This window comes from Pituophis catenifer, unplaced genomic scaffold (assembly GCF_029215685.1).
Source record: "Pituophis catenifer annectens isolate HBS135680 unplaced genomic scaffold, rPitCat1.0.hap2 SCAF_2, whole genome shotgun sequence".
Lineage (NCBI taxonomy): Eukaryota > Metazoa > Chordata > Lepidosauria > Squamata > Colubridae > Pituophis > Pituophis catenifer.
The window spans coordinates 184,204,756-184,226,055 of NW_027256882.1; the positions used below are offsets into that span (position 1 = coordinate 184,204,756).

Here is a 21,300-nt window from a genome sequence, read left to right on the forward strand (position 1 = left end):
CACTGTCTCAGGTGCCGGCTGAGGGAGAGGAGATTAGCAGGGAGACAGGTGGCTCGGATGAGAGCGAAGGAGAAACATCATTCCTGGACGCACGCCTCCGAAGGCGTGATAAACGATTGCAGCAGCTCAGGAGGCGTGCTAGGGATTAGAACTGAGTCACTGGACCACACCCCAGAGACTATATAATAGAGGGTGGTGGCCAGTGATCCTTGTGACGAACAAAACTAAACCTTGGATAGTCACTAAAGCCTCGTCCGGAACTGCTGGGAGGAATATTTATTGTTGTTGGACTTTTGGACGCTGAGTATATTATCTTTCTGTTTCTGTGGAAATAAAGCACTTGGCAGAGGGTGTGTATATCGCTGCCAAGTTGGAGATAAAGACCTGGGTGTGTTCCAAGTGCTTCCTTAACCCTCGGCTGGCTGTGTTTGTGTGTGTGTGTGGACGGGGACAGATCAGGATTCATGAACAGGTAAATACATAGAATTTGATATTGCTGTTTGATTTTTGGAATATATCTCAGGGGTGCAGCATCAATCTTGGCGTGACCTGAGAAGCTAAATTGAATTGGACCTGATTAATACTTAGATGGAAGATCACCAGAGAATATCAGAGTTATAGGCTATTCTGGTGTGAGGAAACGTAGTTGCAATACCCTCCAGCCTGTAGGAATAACTCATGCTTATTGGTGGGAAAAGCATATTTGACTTTGCTTCAAGTAGTTTCATAAGAATTCAGAAGCCGGGATTTGCTGTCACAGAGCTTCTTCACCAATAGCTTATCAGACTTTCAGTTTATTAGACTTTTGTTTATTGATTTGTTAGATTTTCTCCAAAAAGAAAAGTATTCCTTTCCTCAATTGTACTCCACAAGAACAACTTTGTAAAATAGCTTAATCTGAGGGAGTGGGAAAGAGTGTAGAAGGCATAAGGAATGGCCTTGAAAGAAGGTAGGAAGATCCATTACTAAGACAATGATCAGACAAATGCAGCTTGAACCCATTCCAAGAAATAGACTTAGGAAAAAGCCTCCGGCAAGCCTCTCCCCAATTCACACAAAGATAAAGTGAAGGAGGAGGAAAGCATATTCAGATTTGGAAGATAGCTATTTTATTAGGATATTTTTAGATCCATATGGCATCTGTTTCTTAATCTAGTCTATTTTATAAGGCTGACAGAGAGAGACTGGTCCAAATTCACACCATAAACTTCCATTGATGAGTCTGAACTTGAATTTGCAGTCCTCATCCAATATTTTAATCTGTATACCACACATCAAAGCAGGATATTTTGTATGTATTTGAAGAAGTAACATTCTTTTGATTTTATCACAGTAAAAGTTTGGTCAGTAAGCCTTTACTATTAAATTCCAAAATTAGTCAACTAGCTCTCTGTATGGTAAATTAAATTCCAGGTATCTGGCATGAATCAGGATGATATATTGAGGGTTGCATTCTACACAGGTAATCCTTGATTTAACAACAGTTCATTTAGTGACACACTTAGGACTGTTGCAGCATCCCCATAGTCATATGATCAACATTCAGATACTTGACACCTGATTCATATTTATGATGGTTGTAGTGTCATGGAGTCATATGATTAGTTTTTGTGACCTTCTGACAAGCAAAGTCAATGAGGAAGCCAGATTCACTTAATAACCATGTTACTAGTTTAACAATTGCAGTGATTCAACAACAGTGGCGAGAAAGATCATAAATTGGGGCAAAACTCACTGTCTCACTTAGCGACAGAAATTTGGGCTCAATTATGGTTGTAAGTTGAAGATGTAAATTTTTAGATATAGAGGATTCTAAGAAATACCTGCTAGAACTATTATTGGATTTCATTTTCTGACTTTTCTTTTTCCCTTTTTTTGCTTCTTGCTTAAATGCATGAGGAAAAAATAATCAAATAAGAAAAAGATATTAAATTTAAGAATTTCCAAATATCAAATCATATAGTTCAGGAAGATGGTGTCTTCCCCGCCGCCTTGAAAGAGGCGGTGGTGAGACCTCTCCTCAAGAAGCCTTCCCTGGACCCGGCAGTGTTGGCTAATTATTGTCCAGTCTCCAACCTTCGCTTCATTGCAAAGGTTGTTGAGAGTGTGGTAGCGTGACAGCTCCCTCATACCTGGATGAATCATCATATCTAGATCCGTTCCAGTCGGGCTTCAGGCCTCGGTACAGCACGGAAATGGCATTGGTCGCGTTGGTTGATGATCTCTGGAGGGCTCGGGACAGGGGTTGTTCCTCTGTCCTACTCCTATTAGACCTCTCAGCGGCTTTTGATACCATCGACTATGGTATCATGCTGCACCGGCTAGAGGAGTTAGGGGTGGGGGGCACCGTCCTACGGTGGTTCTCCTCCTTTCTCTCTGACTGGTCGCAGTCCGTGTTGACAGGGGCAGAGGTCGACCCTGAGGCCCCTTGTATGTGGGGTGCCACAAGGGTCGGTCCTCTCGCCCCTTCTGTTCAACATTTATGTGAAGCCGCTGGGTGAGATCATCCGTGGTTTCGGGGTGAAGTACCATCTACACTGACGACACTCAGCTGTACATCTCCACCCCGGACCACCCCAATGATGCCCTTGAAGTGATGTCCCGGTGCCTGGAGGCTGTGCGGATCTGGATGGGGAGAAACAGACTCAGGCTCAACCCATCCAAGACCGAGTGGCTGTAGTTTCCGACATCCCGATATAGTCAATTGGTGCCATCACTGACTATTGGGGGCGAGTCATTGGCCCCCACGGAGAGGGCTCGCAACTTGGGCGTCCTCCTGGATTCACGGCTGTCTTTGGAAGAGCACTTGACGGCTGTGGCCAGGGGGACTTTTTATCAGGTCCGCCTGATTCGCCAGTTGCGTCCTTTTCTGGATCAGGACTCGTTAAATACGGTCACTCGTGCTCTCGTTACTTCCCGCTGGACTACTGCAATGCTCTCTACATGGGGCTCCCCTTGAGGAGCACCCGGAGGCTCCAGCGGGTCCAGAATGTGGCCGCGCGAGTGGTTATGGGAGCGGCGTGGCGCTCCCATGTGACTCCCTTCCTGCGCGAGCTGCATTGGCTCCCAGTGGTCTTCCGGGTGCGCTTTAAGGTTTTGGTTGCCACCTTTAGAGCGCTCCATCGCATCGGACTGGGGTATTTACGAGACCACCTTCTGCTACCAATAGCCTCTCACCGACCAGTACGCTCCCATAGAGAGGGGCTTCTCAGGGTGCCGTCGGCCAAACAGTGTCGACTGGCGGCTCCCAGGGGAAGAGCCTTCTCTGTGGGGGCACCTACCATCTGGAACGAGGTCCCCTCGGAGATGCGGAGGATCCCGGACCTGCACACGTTTCGTCGTGCTCTCAAAACATTTTTATTTCAGCAGGCTGGCTGGGCCTAACTCTCCTTTTTAAATTTTTAAATCGTTAAATTTGTTTATAAATTGGGTGTTTTAAATTTGTTTTGGCCAAAAAATTTAATAATTTTAATGGATTTTTAATATTTGTATTATCTGTATTTTATCTTGGCTATTCACCGCACTGAGTCCTTTGGGAGTAGGGCGGTATAGAAATTTGAAAATAAATAAAATAAATATATAATTTGAAATTTTTCAAAAAGAGTAAAAATATTTGAACATCACAAATAAAGGCAAATTTGATCGATCTCACATTTTTTAACATGTCTATCATAAAAAGTGAAATTTGATTTGATTGCTTGGAAGTCCCCTTGTTCTTCCATTCAGTAATATTCCAGATATCCAAAATCTACAAGCCAGTGATCCATTGCAGCTGAACCCTTCTTTTCATTGTACATTGTACATGAACACCTGCAAATTCCAAAGCTAGGTATTTAAATAATTTAACAACTGCTTCTTCCTAATGACCGGCTGAGTGGGCGTGGCTGGGTGGGTCGTGTGATTGAGTGGGCATGGCCAACTCTACATCACTCGCGTGGGTGGTGCCTGTATGGGCCAGGTGGGGTTGGGGAGGGAATCTAGGGGTCCCTAGTGGGTGGGGCGGGAGGGGATGGGAGGAAAGAAAGAAAGATCCAACCTGTGTGCATTTGTGTGTGTGTGAGAGAGAGAGAGAGAGACAGGGAGAGGGAGCACCGCTGCCAGCCCTGATGTAGCTCTCTGAGATTGGATCAGATCTCTTTCTCTTTCTCCCTCCCTGCTTTATCAGGCTTAGAAAGTCTGCCAGGCTGAGGGAAAGTGCATGTGCTATAGCATCCTGCGGATGCCCCTCACTTGCCCCTTTGCCTGGCTTCCCTCCTCCCACGGTCTCTTCAGTGCTTGCTCAATCATTTGTGCTCTCTCTCCCCAGTGTAGCTTGATGCAAGAGGCAGCTCACAATTACTCTTTGCAAGCCCACTGTCGATGAAGCTGGGTGTTGGTAAGGGCTGGCTTTTCCTCCCGACAGCCAGACAAACCTAGGCAAAAAGGCAGCCATCACTGGCGTCTTGCGTGTACCGGCCGTCGCAGCCAGCATTTAAAGAAAAAAGGATGTTTTTGGCACCCAGAGGTGTTGTCATTGGGAGGGTGAATCACCCGCAACGTCACGAGGGGCGGGGGCTCCCGGACTCCAAATAAGGTTCCTTTTAAACCAAAACCCTTTTTCCTCAAATGTCACTCCTCTCATGCTTGTCCTTCATACAACCCCGCCCACCTCTCAGGCTCACCCACCCTCAAGCGCCCGTTGCTTCCAGTACCACTGTTGGGGCTTCTAGCTTCTTCACCGTCTCCAGTGGAGCACTCCATCGCACTCCGAAGCTTGCTGCCATTGCTTCCGCCCTCTCGGAGAGGCTGAGATGCGGGCAGAGGGTAATATTGTACATGTTTTTCCCCCAGTGCCATGGGTAGACCATGAAGTCACTGAAGCCTGGGCTGATAGGGATGAGTGGCGGCACGGCCACGTGGGTGGGATCCTCACTGCTGTCGAGTGGCGGCTTCACTGGGGTGGTTTCAATGACCAAGACGCGGTTCGGGGAGCTTCTCAGATGCACAATAATGGGGGAGATGGTCTGAGAGAAAGCACCAAGTTGCGCTCAGCCGAAGGGAGCAGGCCGCCTCAGGGGGGACGGTGAGGCTGGGGCCCATGCACCCTCCCATCTGCCTCGAGTCCTGCATCCAGCCCGTGACGGGGACATACCATTTCTGAGCCAGCCCAACTGATGGGTGGACGAGCGGGCAACCCTCGGGCGAGGGAGAAAAATGGGAGAACAGCTGACCTACGGGCGTGAGGATGAGCATGAAACAGGCAAGTGGCAAACGGGGAGGGAAGGCAAACATCCAAGGGAGACAAGCTGCTGAGGGAAGCAAATGGGGAGGGAGGCAAATGAGTGAAGAACAGCTGAGCCACAGGCATGAGGACCAGCATGAAGGCAGGCAAGGGAGGAAAACGGGTGAAGAGCAGTTAGGCCACGTGCGTGATGACGACCACGAAGGCAGACGAGATGAGAAAAGGAGTGGCTGGGAGAGGTGGGACAGGACCAGCCAGTGGTGGGATCAGCCGGTTCACTGAACTGCGCAAGAAGTTAACAACCAGTTCGGCTGAACCGGTGTGAACTGGTTGAATATCACCACTGGATATAGCCACGGAAAACGTATTTTATTGAACAGACATATTGACAATTCACTGTATCTCAGATTAAAATATGACAATGATAGAAAAAACTCAAGTGGATCCATATTGAAAACCAACGAAAAGAATAACGAAGGACTAGAGCGACAAGAAGGACTATCAGGAGAAGACAAGTAATTTTCGGAAATTTAAGATACAAAGAGACAGAAGAAGCACAAATTGGTGAAATTGGAACATTATTTTTCCCCCACCTTAGCATTTATAACCGAAGATACTGTAGAGACTAAGAACAGCCAAGTAACTAACCATATTCATATAAGTCTCTTATTACTACTGGTACATTAACTTTCTTATATTTGTTTTATTGTCTGCCAGTTGTTTATCTGTGCACATTTACAGCGAGGAGGAGGTTGTGGGGTTTTTTAGTTAAATTTTCATCTTGTATTTTAAAAGGGTCTGGGAGGGGGGAGGGGTTTTTAAGGGGACCCAGAAGGGGGGAGGGGGTTGTAGAGATGGACTGGGGGGGGTCCATATAGCTACTGTGCGGGGTGGTGGGTTGGTTGGGCGCAGCGGAGGAGGCGAGAAGGGCAATCTGACCGGGGCTCCGGGTGGCGAAAAAAAGGGCAGTTCCATCAATGTGATAAGTGGGAGGGGCAGGTATGGCGGACGGAGGGGGCCACATCAAGTGTCGGGGGTGCGCATGCGCTGTCTTTGAGCGATTGCGCACTCCGGCCCCCAGTGCGCAACTCGTGTCCTGGGTTGCACAGAGTTTCAGGCCCAGGGTCCGCGGCTGATGTTGTGTAATGCCAGGTCGGTGGTTAATAAAGCCCCCCTCATTTGTGATCTTATTTCGGAGGGGGGTGCGGACCTGGCAGGTATTACGGAGACCTGGTTGGGCCAAGAGGGGGGTCCCCCTTGTTGAAATGTGCCCACCAGGTTTCCGTGCATTTCATCAGCCAAGGGCCCAGGGGAGGGGTGGGGGAGTGGCGGTGATTATTAGGGAAAGTCTTTGTCCGAGGGAGACCACTGTTCCTCAGATAGCCGGATGTGAGTCCCTTTGTGTGAAGTGGGGCCGTGGGGTGCAGATGGGTTTGCTGACCACGTACCTGGCTCCCTGCCACGTGGCAGCGACCCTGCCCGAGCTACTCGACGTCATTGCCGGGGTGGCGGTTGATACCCCCAGACTTATTATCATGGGGGATTTCAACCTTCCATCTGTGGGTGAGGCGTCAGAGGTGGCTCGGGAGTTCATGGCTTCCATGACGGCCATGGACCTGACCCAGGTAGTTCAAGGCCCCACTCACATAGGGGGACACACTCTGGACTTGATATTTATCTCTGGTCAGTGGTTGAATGATCTTGGTAGAGGGGACCTAGACATCAAACCCCTGTCATGGACAGATCATTCGCTCCTCCACTTGGACTTTCCTACCGCTTTCCCCCACCGCAGGGAGATGGAACCGACCAGATGGTTCCATCCCAGGCGCCTGATGGACCCCGAAAGGTTCCTGACGGAGCTTGGGCCGTTTCCTGAGACTCTGACACACGACTCGACTGAAGAGCTGGTGGCCACCTGGGAAAGGGCGGCCGCTGGAGCTTTGGACTGCGTCGTGCCTTTGCGGCCTCTGACCCGATGCCGATCTCAATTGGCTCCTTGGTTCTCTGAGGAGCTGAGAGAGATGAAGCGTCGGAAAAAACGCCTAGAGAGCATTTGGAGGACTAGTCAATCCGATTCCGACCGGACACAGGTGAGGTCTTATATCAAGACCTACCTAGTGGCGATAAAAGTGGCAAAATCTAACCATTTTTCCGCTCTTATTGCATCTGCAGAGAACCGCCCAGCCGCCCTGTTTAGGGTGACCCACTCCCTTCTTTGGGGGGGAGTGTGGGAAGATCCCTTGCAGGGTCGTGCTGAGGATTTTGTGCAATTCCTGCACGATAAAGTCGCTCGGATTTGGGATGGCTTGGACTCCGATTGGATGAGTCCACTGGAGGAGACGAGGGCAGATCTTGAGAATGTTATCTGGGAGGAGTTTGATCCTGTGGCTCCCGAGGATGTGGACAGGGTTCTGGGTAAGATTAGTGCCGCCATGTGTTTATTGGACCCGTGTCCCTCCTGGTTGGTACTGGCCTCCCAGGAGGTTACACGAGGCTGGCTCCAGGGGATTATAACTGCTTCTCTGAGCGAGGGTGCCTTTCCTGCCGCCTTGAAAGAGGCGGTAGTGAGGCCCCTCCTCAAGAAGCCTTCCCTGGATTAGCCAACTACCATCGTTTTGTGGCGAAGGTTGTTGAGAGCGTGGTGGCACGACAGCTTCCCCGACACCTGGATGAAGCTATCTATCTGGACCCGTGCCAGTCGGGCTTCAGGCAGGGGTACAGCACAGAAACAGCATTGGTCGCGTTGGTGGATGATCTCTGGAGGGCTTGGGACAGGGGTTGCTCCTCTGTCTTAGTCCTATTAGATCTCTCAGCGGCTTTTGATACCATCGACCATGGTATCATGCTGCAGTGGTTGAGGGGGTTAGGAATGGGGGGCACTGTTCTGCGGTGGTTCTTCTCCTTCCTCTCCAACCGCTCGCAGTTTGTGTTGGCAGGGGGACAGAGGTCGACCTCGAGGCATCTCGCATGGGGAGTGCCGCAAGGGTCGGTTCTCTCGCCCCTCCTGTTCAACATTTATGTGAAGCCGCTGGGTGAGATCATCCGTGGTTTTGGGGTGAAGTGTCATCTGTACGCTGACGACACTCAGCTGTACATCTCCACCCCAGACCACCCCAAGGATGCCCTTGATGTGATGTCTCACTGCCTGGAGGCCGTGCGGATCTGGATGGGGAGGAACAGGCTCAGACTCAACCCTTCCAAGACCGAGTGGTTGTGGCTTCTGGCGTCCTGATATAGTCAGCAGGTGCCATCGCTGACTATTGGGGGTGAATCTTTGCTCCCCACAGAGAGGGCTCGCAATCTGGGTGTCCTCCTGGATGCACGGCTGTCTTTAGAAGAGCATATGACGGCCGTGGCCAGGAGGGCCTTTTATCAGGTTCGCCTGATTCGCCAGTTGCAGCCCTTTCTGGACCGGGACGCCCTGCGCACAGTCACTCACGCCTTTGTTACCTCCTGGTTGGACTATTGTAATGCTCTCTACATGGGGCTCCCCTTAAAGAGCACTCGGAGGCTCCAACTGGTCCAGAATGCGGCCGCGCGGGTGGTTATGGGTGCAACCCGTTGCGCCCACGTGACACCCCTCCTGCGCGAGCTGTACTGGCTCCCAGTGGTCTTCCGGGTGCAATTCAAGATGTTGGTCACCACCTTTAAAGCGCTCCATGGCACAGGACCCGGGTACCTTCAAGACCGTCTTCTGCCACCGATAGCCTCCCACCAACCAGTCCGCTCCCACAGAGAGGGTCTCCTCAGGGTGCCATCGGCCAAGTCATGTCGGCTGGCGACACCCAGGGGGAGGGCCTTCTCTGTGGGAGCCCCAGCCCTGTGGAATGAACTGCCCCCGGAAATTCGTAAGATTTCTGACCTCCGGGTATTTCGCTGCACACTCAAGACCCTGTTGTTCCGCCAGGCTGGGTTAGCAACATAATTTTAAATTGGAAGTTTTAAGTTTTGGGGGTTTTAAATTAAGCCAAATTTATTTAATATTTTTAAATTATTTTAAATTGATGTTGATTCCGTTTTTAAATAGGCTGTACACCGCCCTGAGTCCTTCGAGAGAAGGGCGGTATAGAAATATAATAATAATAATAATAATAATAATAATAATAATAATAATAATAATAATTATTATTATTATTATTATTATTATTATTATTGGAAGAACCTATTTAAATAATTGTGTATAAGCTTGATTATTTTTTTAATATTTAAATTATTGTAACTATTTGCATTTATAGTTAAGGCATATACTCTTTTACAAACTGATATACTATTTAGCATAATTACTGATAAATACTTGAGTCAGGGACTGATTAATTGACTGACTAATTAACTGATTTCTTATTTAATTACGTATATATACTAATGATTGTGTATAAATTTATTTATATTTATATTTAGGGAACTAATATAAACAAGAATACATTCAATTGTTATGTGAAATTAGTTAAACTAAGTATCACTATTTGTTATATTTGATTAAGTATTAATAGAATTATAACTGATTTAAATGACTGAATGCTATAGGATATAGGATTAATTATTAGTAGAATTGTATTTGATTGAAGAGAGAGACATATATCAACTGGATTAGTGAAAAGAGATCAGTATTTAAATAGAGAAAACTGGACTTAGATAGAAGAGACCAATAGACTTGATTAAATCATCATGAGATTAAGTTAAGGAATAGATAAAGGAGGCAGAGTAGACAAGAAATAATCAAGACTTATAGAGACCCTAGTAGAAGATAGATCAAACAAAAGGGAAAAATAAATAAATAACAACTAGTGGATGACCACCTGGAGAAACATAGAAAAGATAGTTAAAGACCAGGCAAGAGTGTTGAAGGAGATGACAAGCCTCTCATCTACAGTGATAAAAACTGGGGAAAAAAACAACTCAAAACCTATCTAATCCCACGATCACGATGTCATCACCAACAATGCAAAAGTCAACAGAAGGCTTATCAAAGACTGAAAAATCAGCCATGATCCCCACCATGCAAGCAATGCAGTCGACTCTTACGATGATACAAGAGACAATGCTCATGATGCAGGAAAAGATGACTAGCAATCATCTTGAATTAAAAACGGACATTAAAGTTATAGATCAAAAAATGAGTGATATACAGCAGACGATACAAATGAATGAACAGAAAATAAATAAGATGGAGTCCAAAATGGAGCAACAAGAAAAGAACCTGGAAGTTGTAGACCAAAAGCTAATGGCGCAAAACAGGGAGCTGGAGGTCTCGATTACGCAATTAGAGATGGACCGAGCTTCCTTCTATCTGCGCTTTCAAAACATCTCTGAGGATAAGGATGAAAATCTGGGCCAGGTTATGGCTGAATTAATAGCCGAGGTCTTACAACAAGACACAGATGAGATAATAAAAGAGTTAGATGAGGTATACAGGGTTCAAACTAATTATGCCAGACGAAATAAACTGCCTAGGGAAGTCCATATAAGGTTTGCGCGAAAAAAAGTCAAGGACATCTTCTACAATATGGTGAGAGAGGAACCAGTTAGCTACAAAGGAAAGGAGGTGATTGTATTGAAGCAAGTTCCGAGGAGGGTGAGAGAACTAAGAAGAGATTATAGATTCCTAGCTGTTCAATTAAGTAAGAGGAGCATACTCTTTAGGTGGATTCTACCGGAGGGTATGATGATAACATGGCAAGGGAAGAAAATTAAAATAGGAAGTCTGTTAGAGGCCCAGGAGTTCTTAGATCAACTGAGAGGTTCAGAGGAAGATCAGAGCAGCAAAGAGGAATTGGAAGTGATCAACACAGAAGAAGAACTCACCCAACTAAGAAGATCCAAAGAAGGAACCCCGGAAGAGACAGAAGAAAAGGAAAGCAAGGAAGTAAGGAAGAAACAAAGACCACAGAGAGCTACACGCGCGAACAAGAACTAAAACAACACCAGGTTACAAGAATGGACGATTGGAAACTTCTATCGATAAATGTAAATGGCTTGAATGACTATAAAAAAAGAAAAATATTCTTTACTAAATTAGTCCAGCAAAATGCGGATATAGTATGCCTCCAAGAGGTGCATATAAAAAAAGATGACGGAAAATTTCTGGAATTCAAAAAACTCGGAAACCTCTACACCTCCTTAGCAGAAAAAAAAAAGAGAAGGGTGGCCTTATATATTAAGAAATAAATAAAGGCAGAGCTGAAATATGCAGATTCAAAGGGTAGGATCCTGGCGGTTGAAGTTAAGAGAGGTAATTCTTCAATATTAATAACAGCTATTTATGCCCCAAACAAAAATCTGAGAGTATTCTACCACAAAGTGCGAGAAATATTATGTAAAATGGATAATAACAATATATGTTTAATTGGAGACTTCAATGGAGTGGTAGACCCAAATAAAGACTATAAAAGATTTAAAGGCCAAAAGAAAAAGAGGAAAACCTTACCAAAATCCTTCTTCGAGCTGGTGGACGAATTGAACTTGGTAGACATCTGGCGAACCTTACACCCATATAAAAGACAATATACTTTTTACTCAAGCCCCAAAAAATCCTGGTCCAGAATTGACATGATGTGGGCAAGTAGGAATGTAGGAATGGATATCATGTCAGCCGAGATTCTACCCAATATATGGGTGGACCACAACCCATTGGAGATCAAATGGAGGAGCGGATATAAAAAGAGTAATACACGATGGAGATTAAACATGCAATTCCTTCAGGATAAACAAAATATTGAGAGAATCAAGGGAGAATTAAAGGCCTTCTTTGAAGAAAACGAAAAGGAACCAACCGATCGAGGAATAATTTGGGATACAATGAAGGCATGCCTAAGAGGATTGGCAATGGCTTATGGAGCACATAAAAATAAAGAAAAAAGGGAGATCCAGAGGAAACTGTTGGAAGAATTGCAGAAAGCAGAGAAGGAAGTACAACAGAATCCGGACAACGAAACGGCGAAAGAAAATTGGATGATCATACAGCACAGAATAAATATAATTGATCAGGAAAAATTGGCATATGAAATCAAATGATCTAAACAATACCACTTTGAAAATGCCAATAAGTCGGGCAGATGGCTGTCCTATAGAATCAAAAAAAAAAAAAGAAAAAGAGAAAGGGATCATTTACCAATTAGAAGACCAAGAGGGCCATATCATAAATACAGAAGAAGAGAAATTAGAGATTATTCGTGATTACTATTCTACTCTGTATAAGGAAGAAGACATCCCCAAAGAAAAAGTAGTGCAATACTTATTGGAAAAAGAACTTCCAGTGATTGGGGAGGCAGAAAGAGAGATGTTAAACAAAGAAATTACAAAGACAGAGTTGAAGACTGCGATAGCTAAATTGAAAAAGAACAAATCACCGGGACCGGATGGACTCCCAGGGGAACTATACCAAAATTTAGACTTAGAGGATATCCTCCTACCGAAATTTTTAGATATTTTTAATGAGGCTTTGATAAAATCCAAAATACCAGAATCATGGAGGGAGGCATATGTTACACTTCTGCAAAAAGAAGGAACAGATGTTAAATTGATAAAAAACTATAGACCGATCTCCCTCCTTAACACTGACTATAAAATCTATATGAGTATCATGGCAGATAGGTTAAAGGGAATTTTAAACAAGATAATACACGGCGACCAAAATGGATTCCTGCCAGGGAGGCAAATAAGAAAAAACATAAGAACAGTTTTAGATGTGTTAGAGTACTATGAGGAACACCCAGATAAAGAATTGGCGCTGGTCTTTTTAGATGCCAAAAAGGCGTTTGATAATTTGAACTGGGAATTTATGAAGCAACAAATTAACAAAATGGGATTCGGACAAAATTTTATGAATACAATAAATGCGATCTATGAGAAACAAAGGGCCAACATATTAGTGAACGGAAAACTAACAAAAACTTTCCAAATCAGAAAAGGGATGAGACAGGGATGCCCCTTATCACCGCTTTTGTTTATCTTGGCATTAGAAGTGTTATTAAAAAGGATCAGAGAAAATAAGCAAATTAAGGGACTTAAAATCAGAAAGGAAACACTTCCGGTTGGTGACTCGTGGTGTCATGGCGTGGTGAGAGTGATCGCTCTCTCCCACTGCCACTTAGCGCAACGTTTTGGGGACCGTTCGAGGTGTGGAAGCCTGGAGGGCTTCGTGGACAATAGTGGGGCTTCGGTGAGTCGAGTGGTGGAGCGCAAACCCACCCGGCGCGACCGATTTCCACTGTCAAGCTAACGGGGCGCGTCTGCCTCTTAATGGCAGACTCGAAGCCACGATAGCCAACAAGAGGGGAAGCAAAGATTCCAGGAAAGAGAGGTGAGCGCACTCGTAACCACTTTCTTCAGAGCGCGCCTGAGATCGGCAAAACTTCGCTGGCTGGGTCGGAGTGGAAGGACTCATAAGAGGAAAAAAGTGGCGATTGAAAGAGAGGAGGAGGTTTGACAGCTAAAAAGATCGCAGACAGGCCGGCAAGAAAGAAGGAGGAAAGATCGGCAAGCGGAACAGCGGCACTACCTTTTTGGATCTAACTTGCTGTATAGATCGAGCGCTGAGGACGTGGGAAAGAGATTCTGTTGACTGGAGAGGAGAACGACCGGAAATTTAGGACCAGAAGTGCAACCATACTTAATACCAACGAGAAGAACAACGAAGAGCTAGAGAGGAAAGAAGGAGCATCAGGAAGAGATAAACGGAACAATCAAACTTACTTTTACAAGGTGTTGGAGATCTTGAAGAAGCGAGAAGTAGAAGGGTGATATTAAATTAATGTACCTTTCTGCATAGACTCTAGCAAGTGTGGTACTTGAAGGGACTAAGGAGAGCTGAATTTAAATTTATATTTATATTAACACATATTGTTATTAGTTTAAAAATAGTCTAAAATTATAATATATACATATTTATTCTTCTTTCTTTTGCTTCTCTATACATTTAAAGTATTTAAAATATTTATATAAGTATTCAAAATATTTAAAGTACCTATATATTCAAAGTATTAAAAGTAGTAATACAACATAGCTAATTAATATATTTAAATATCTGTATAGACATATTAGAATCTACTCTCTTCTATTTATCTATCTATTTATATACCCATTTATTTACATATTTATATATTTATATTTATATATCTACTTATCTTTATTTTTATATTAAATAAATATTTATCTATTTATATATCACTTATTCATTAGATACTTTTTTGTCTTGTTTTTCTATTTTCCATTGCATAGAGTGGCTATTGACTGATCACTGTGTTTAATATTACCAAGGATTAATTTTTATAAAATAGTGATTTATTCTATAACTTCAATTAATTAAGTGCTTACTGATTGGACACTGAGTATTAATTTATTGATTATATATATTTGTACTGAAAGGATTTATCATTATTATTACCTTTTTTTCTGTTTAAGAATTGAGAATCTAATTAATTAATATCAGGAGTTAAACTAAATAAGAAACACAGTTCCTAAATATTGATTAGTCAACAAAGCTAAGTAGTGGGAAGCATAGCGGAGAAAAGGTCGACTGTATTATTACTACCTGTTTTGTAAATTGGGAATACCCCAAAAAATTCTCTTCTTAGTCCTGGTAAATTAAGCAAGGGAAGTCAATTAGTGGATGACTGTTTGGAGAAACATAGAAAGGATAGTCAAAGAACAGGTGAAAGCGCTGAGGGAGATGACAAGTTTTGCATCCACTGTGGCAAAAACAGGAAAGAAAGTAACTCCCAGCGTATCAAGTCCCACAATTATAATGTCGTCCCCTGCAACCCAAAAATCGATAGAGGGGCTACCAAAAATCGAGAAATCATCAGTGATTCCAACAATGCAAGCGATGCAGTCGTCATTAGCAATGATCCAAGAGACAATGCTCTTAATGCAAGAGAAAATGTCTAATAACCATCAGGAAATGAAAACAGACATACAAGGCATTGACCAAAAAATGAGTGACATACAACAAGCCATACAAAAGAACGAACAGAGAATACAAAAAATAGAATCCAAGGTGGAACAACAAGAGAAAGATCTAGAGACAGTAGATCAAAAATTAATGGCCCAGAACAGAGATTTGGAGGACTCGATTACGCAGTTGGAAATGGATAGAGCTTCTTTCTATCTGCGTTTCCAAAACGTTACAGAAGACAAGGACGAAAATTTAGGCCAAGTAATGGCTGAATTAATAGCGGAGGTGCTCCAACAGGATACAGACGATATAATAAAAGAATTGGACGAGGTGTACAGAGTACAGACGAACTACGCTAGACGGAATAAACTACCCAGAGAGGTACGTATAAGGTTCGCAAGAAAAAAAGTTAAGGATATCTTTTATAAAATGGTAAAAGAAGAACCGATCAATTATAAGGAAAAGGAGGTGGTTGTCCTGAAGCAAGTGCCGAGGAGGGTGAGAGAACAACGAAGAGACTACAGATTCCTTGCCACACAGCTGAACAAAAGGAATATACTTTTCAGATGGAGCTTGCCGGAGGGTATGCTGATCACTTGGCAAGGGAGGAGAATTAAAATAAACAGTTTGGTGGAGGCTCAAGAATTCCTTGACCAACTGAGAGGGTCAGAAGACGAACAAAGTAGCAAAGAGGAATTGGAAGCTGTGATCACAGAAGAAGAACTCACCCAAAGAAGATCCCAAGAAGAGGTCCCGACGGGGAAAGAGAGCTCAGAGGAGAAAGAAAAGGAAGAGAAAGAAAGTAGAGAAGCAAGGAAGAAACAAAGACCTCAAAGAGCAGTCCGAGCAAACACCAACCTCAAATTTAAGTAAATTAACACAAGGCAAAAAGGATGAATGATTGGAAAATCCTATCGATTAATGTAAATGGACTTAATGATCATAAAAAAAGAAAAACCTTCTTTAACAAATTAGTCACACAAAATGCAGACATAGTCTGCCTTCAGGAGGTACACATTAAACAAGAACACAAAAAATATTTGGAATATAAAAAATTGGGGAATCTCTACACCTCCTTAGCCATGAAGGAAAAGAGAGGGGTGGCATTATATATTAAAAAAGAAATGAAGACAGAACTGAAATATGTAGACCCCAAAGGGAGATTACTAATTGTTGAAATTGAGAGAGGCAATTTGGCAATATTAATAGCAGCGATTTATGCACCAAATAAAAATCTGAAAGAGTTTTTCAATAAGACACGAGAAATAATAAGAGGATTAGATAACAACAATATTTGCATCATTGGGGATTTCAACGGAGTGGTCGACGTGAACAAAGATCACAAAAGACCCAGAGGTCAAAAGAAAAAAAGGAAAAATTTACCAAAAACCTTCTTCGACTTAGTGGATGAACTAAACCTTGTAGATATTTGGCGAACACTACACCCCAATAAAAGACAATACACCTTTTATTCTAACCCCAATAAATCATGGTCTAGAATAGACATGATGTGGATAAGCAGGAACTTGGGTATGGACATTGTATCAGCAGAAATCTTACCCAATACCTGGGCAGACCACAATCCATTGGAAATCAGATGGAAAAGTAGATATAAGAGAAAGAACACAAGATGGAGAATGAATACACAATTTTTGAGAGACAAAAAAAATATTGACAAAGTTAGGGGGGAGTTAGCAATTTTTTTTGAAGAAAATGAAAAAGAATTAATGGACCGGGGAATAATCTGGGACACGATGAAGGCCTATTTAAGAGGCCTAATGATATCATATGGAGCATATAGAAATAAAGAGAGGAGAGAAGTTCAAAGAACATTGCTAGAAGAACTGGCAAAGGCAGAGAAAGAGGCGCAACAAAACCCTGACAATGAAATAATAAAAGAAAATTGGATGAATATTCGTCATAAATTAAATATAATTGATCAAAAAAAATTAGCATATAATATTAAGAGAACAAAACAATATTACTTCGAGAACGCCAATAAGCCAGGAAGGTGGTTATCCTACAGAATTAAAAAAGAGAGAGAGAAAGGAATTATTCTCCAATTAGAAGACACCGAAGGCCATATCACAACTAAGGAAGAAGAAAAACAGGAAATAGCACGCGAATTCTATGCGTCTTTATATAAAGAAGAAGATATACCCAAAGAGAAAGTAAAACAATATTTATTGGAGAAGGGAATGCCACAGATTGGAGAGGAGGAAAAAGAGATGTTGAACAAAGAGATCACATTAACAGAGTTAAAGACTGCAATTGCCAAATTGAAAAAAAAACAAATCTCCGGGCCCGGATGGATTCCCAGGGGAATTATATAAAAATTTAGAATTAGAAGACATTTTACTCCCAAGAATGCTTGAAATTTTTAATGAGGCCTTAATGAAAAACAAAATACCAGAATCTTGGAGAGAGGCCTATATTACACTCCTACCAAAAGAAGGATCGGATACCAAATTGATACAGAATTATAGGCCAATTTCCCTTCTTAATATTGATTATAAAATATACATGAACATATTAGCGGAAAGATTAAAAAGAATCCTCAATAAGATAATACATAGCGATCAGAATGGATTCCTCCCAGGGAGGCTAATTAGGAATAATACAAGGACGATTCCGGATGTGATAGAATATTACGAGGAACACCCGGAAAAAGAGGTGGCATTAGTATTTTTAGACGCACAGAAGGCCTTCGACAATTTGAACTGGGAGTTTATAAAGCAACAACTGAATATAATGGGATTTGGACAAAATTTTACAAACACAATAAACACGATTTATGAGAAACGAAGGGCCAATATTTTAGTAAACGGTGAACTCACCAAAACATTTCAGATCAGCAAAGGAGTAAGACAGGGATGCCCAATGTCACCACTTTTGTACATATTGGCACTAGAAGTACTATTGAAGAAGATTAGAGAGAGTGATCAAATTAAAGGGCTTAAAATTAGGAAAGAAACATATAAAGTTCAAGCGTTCGCGGACGATGTCGTTTTAATCATGGAAGAACCGGTGGAAACAGGTATACAAATATTGGAAATACTTGATAAATATGGAGAAGTAGCGGGGCTCAAATTAAATAAATCTAAAACCAAAATGCTCACCAAAAATATGACGAAAAACCAGAAGGAAACCTTGGAGAAATCTATGGGAATCCAAATTGTGAAAAAAGTTAAATATCTGGGAGTATGGATTTCAACAAAGTACCTGGCCCACAAAGAGGATAACTATGTCCCCTTGGTAAAAAGCATTAAACAAGACTTAGAGAAGTGGGGGAAACTGCAAATTTCCTTCCTTGGGAGGATAGCGACAATTAAAATGAGCATCCTACCCAAACTGTTGTATTTGTTCCAAACAGCGCCAATTAAATTAGACAAAAAAAATTTCAGCGAATTTAATGCCACTATCAGGAAATTTATTTGGGGAGGAAAAAAACCAAGAATAGCAATCAGGAGTTTACAAGATAAAAAAAATGGAGGAGGGCTTGGATTACCTATATGGGAAACATATTATAAAGCAGCAATTCTTGTTTGGCTAAAAGAATGGGCGACTTTAGCGAACAAAAGAATCCTAACGCTAGAAGGGCATGATCTCCAGATGGGTTGGCATGCCTATTTATGGGAAACGGGGAAAAAAACCAAAACACATTTCAATAAACATAAATTGAGGGATATATTGAAGTCAACGTGGGAAGAAATAAGACGAAAACACTACTCCAAAATTCCCTGCTGGCTTTCAACCATGGAGGCGATAATTTACCCAAACGTTTTGGATCATGGTAAAACTGTAAAATATAAAGAAATTCTAGATGAAGCAGGGAATCTCAAAACAATAGAACAATTAAAAGAACAAGGCACTTTTGTTGAATGGTGGACATACGCACAGATAAAATCAAGATACAAAAAAGATAAAGAACAATATGGTATAGAAATGGGTAGCAAAGATTTTGATAAGATTTGGATGAGTACAGATAATAAATTATTAGCTAAATTGTATAACTACTTAGTAGAATATGACCTGATGGAAGAAGTGGTTAAAGACCCAATGTTAGCATGGGCCAAAAATATTGGGAAGAATATAAATCTGGAAGAATGGGATCAAATATGGAACAACAATATAAGATTTACTAAGGCAACCACTTACAAGGAGAACCAGTACAAGATGATTTATAGGTGGCACCTAGCACCAGCTAGGATTGCCAAGATTTACCCTAACTCAAACCCAAAGTGCTGGAAGTGTGGACACCAGCAAGGTACTTTTTACCACTGCTGGTGGACCTGCTCTCAAGCAAAAAAATATTGGAAGATGATTTGCAATTGGCTTTCAGAAATAATAGGTGAAACCTTTGAATTAGATCCTAAAATACTTCTCCTGGGAATTCTTAAGACGGAAATGGCAAAAAAGAAGAAATACTTGGCAGTGCATATAATAACAGCAGCAAGAATCGCTTTCGCTCAACAATGGAAAGAGGAAAAAATACCAACTAAGGAACAAGTAATTGGCAAAATAATGGAATGTGCCGAGATGAATAAATTAACATTAGAAATTAATGACAGAGAAGATTCTGATTATTATAGCGTATGGGACAAGTGGTACGGGTGGTTAGAGAAGAGGAAGTTGAAATAAAAAAAAAAGGAAAAAGACCAGAGCAAGTACAACGAATAGTTAAATGAAAAAGAAAGAGAAGATGTACTGCAGATGGTAGGAAATATAATAAGGCAAGGAAAGGTTACATGGGTAAGGAAAAGACGTGATTTATGTATTTACTAATTTATCGTAAAAGATTATTATATAAATATACACTAAGAATGATATGAGAACACAATTTCTTTGATACCATGTAACTGGTCTGCAGAGATTATTTATATATGTACAATATGTAATTTGTATTTATTTCTTTTTCCATACTATGTAACCGGATGGATAAAAATTGTATTATTATAATTTCTTAATAAAACATTAAAACCAAAAAAAAAAAAAAAGAAAGAAAGAAACATATAAAACCCAAGCCTTTGTGGATGATGTGGCATTAATCATGGAGGAACCATTAGAAACAGGTATTCAAACTTTGGAAGAAATTGGTAAGTACGGAGAGGTGGCAGGGTTCAAGTTAAATAAATCGAAAACTAAAATGTTAACTAAAAATATGACCGAAGATCAAAAGAAATTGTTGGAGGAGTCAATGGGGATACAAATTGTAAAGAAAATAAAATATCTGGGAGTATGGATCTCAACAAAATGTTCGGCCATCAAAGAGGACAATTACATACCGCTAGTTAAAAATATTAAACAAGATTTAGAAAAATGGGAAAAGCTCCAGATATCCTTTCTAGGGAGGATTGCTGCAATCAAAATGAGCATCTTACCAAAGATGTTATATTTATTCCAAACTGCCCCAGTTAAATTAGACAGAAAATTTTTCCAGGAACTAAACTCTATTATTAGGAAATTTATTTGGGGAGGGAAGAAACCTAGAATTGCAATTAGAAATTTACAAGATAAAAAAGACAGGGGGGGCCTTGGACTACCAATTTGGGAAATATATCAAAAAGCAGCAAATTTAGTATGGCTAAAAGAATGGGCAACGTTGGGAGAAACAAGAATCCTGACACTGGAGGGGCATGACCTCCAGAAGGGATGGCATGCTCATTTATGGGAAACAGAGAAAAGAAAAGGAACATATTTTTACAAACATAAAATTAGGGATACTCTAATGTCAACATGGGCAGAAATAAGGCGAAAACAATATACCCAAGTTCCCAGATGGTTATCTACGATGGAGGCAATAATCTATCCCAGTGGTCCCCAACCCCCGGTCCGCGGACCGGTGCCGGGCCGTGGAGTACCTGGCACCGGGCCGCGCAGCGGCCGGGGGACATGAACGCTGCAGCGCAAAGGCTTCTGGGCCGTGCGCAAAAGCTCCAGGGAAGAGAGCCCCACGCAGGTACGCACGTGTGGCCCAAAGCCCCCACCCCTGCGCGCGCTCAGCGGGCCACGGTAAAATTATCAAAGGCTGATTGGTCCGCGGCGATAAAAAGGTTGGGGACCACTGATCTATCCAAACGTACTCGAATTGGGCAAAACAGCAAAATACAAAGAGATATTAGATGGGGCAGGGAATCTTAAAACGATGGAAGAATTAAAAGAACAGGGCACGCATATAGATTGGTGG

General features: G+C 42.3%; 1 protein-coding gene across 6 annotated transcripts in view; it reads left to right on the forward strand.

Moving 5' to 3' along the window:
* The window catches only part of SLC44A2 (solute carrier family 44 member 2 (CTL2 blood group)), a 123,759-nt gene that overhangs the window by 41,566 nt on the left and 60,893 nt on the right, over window positions 1-21,300 (forward strand). The window lies entirely within an intron of this gene.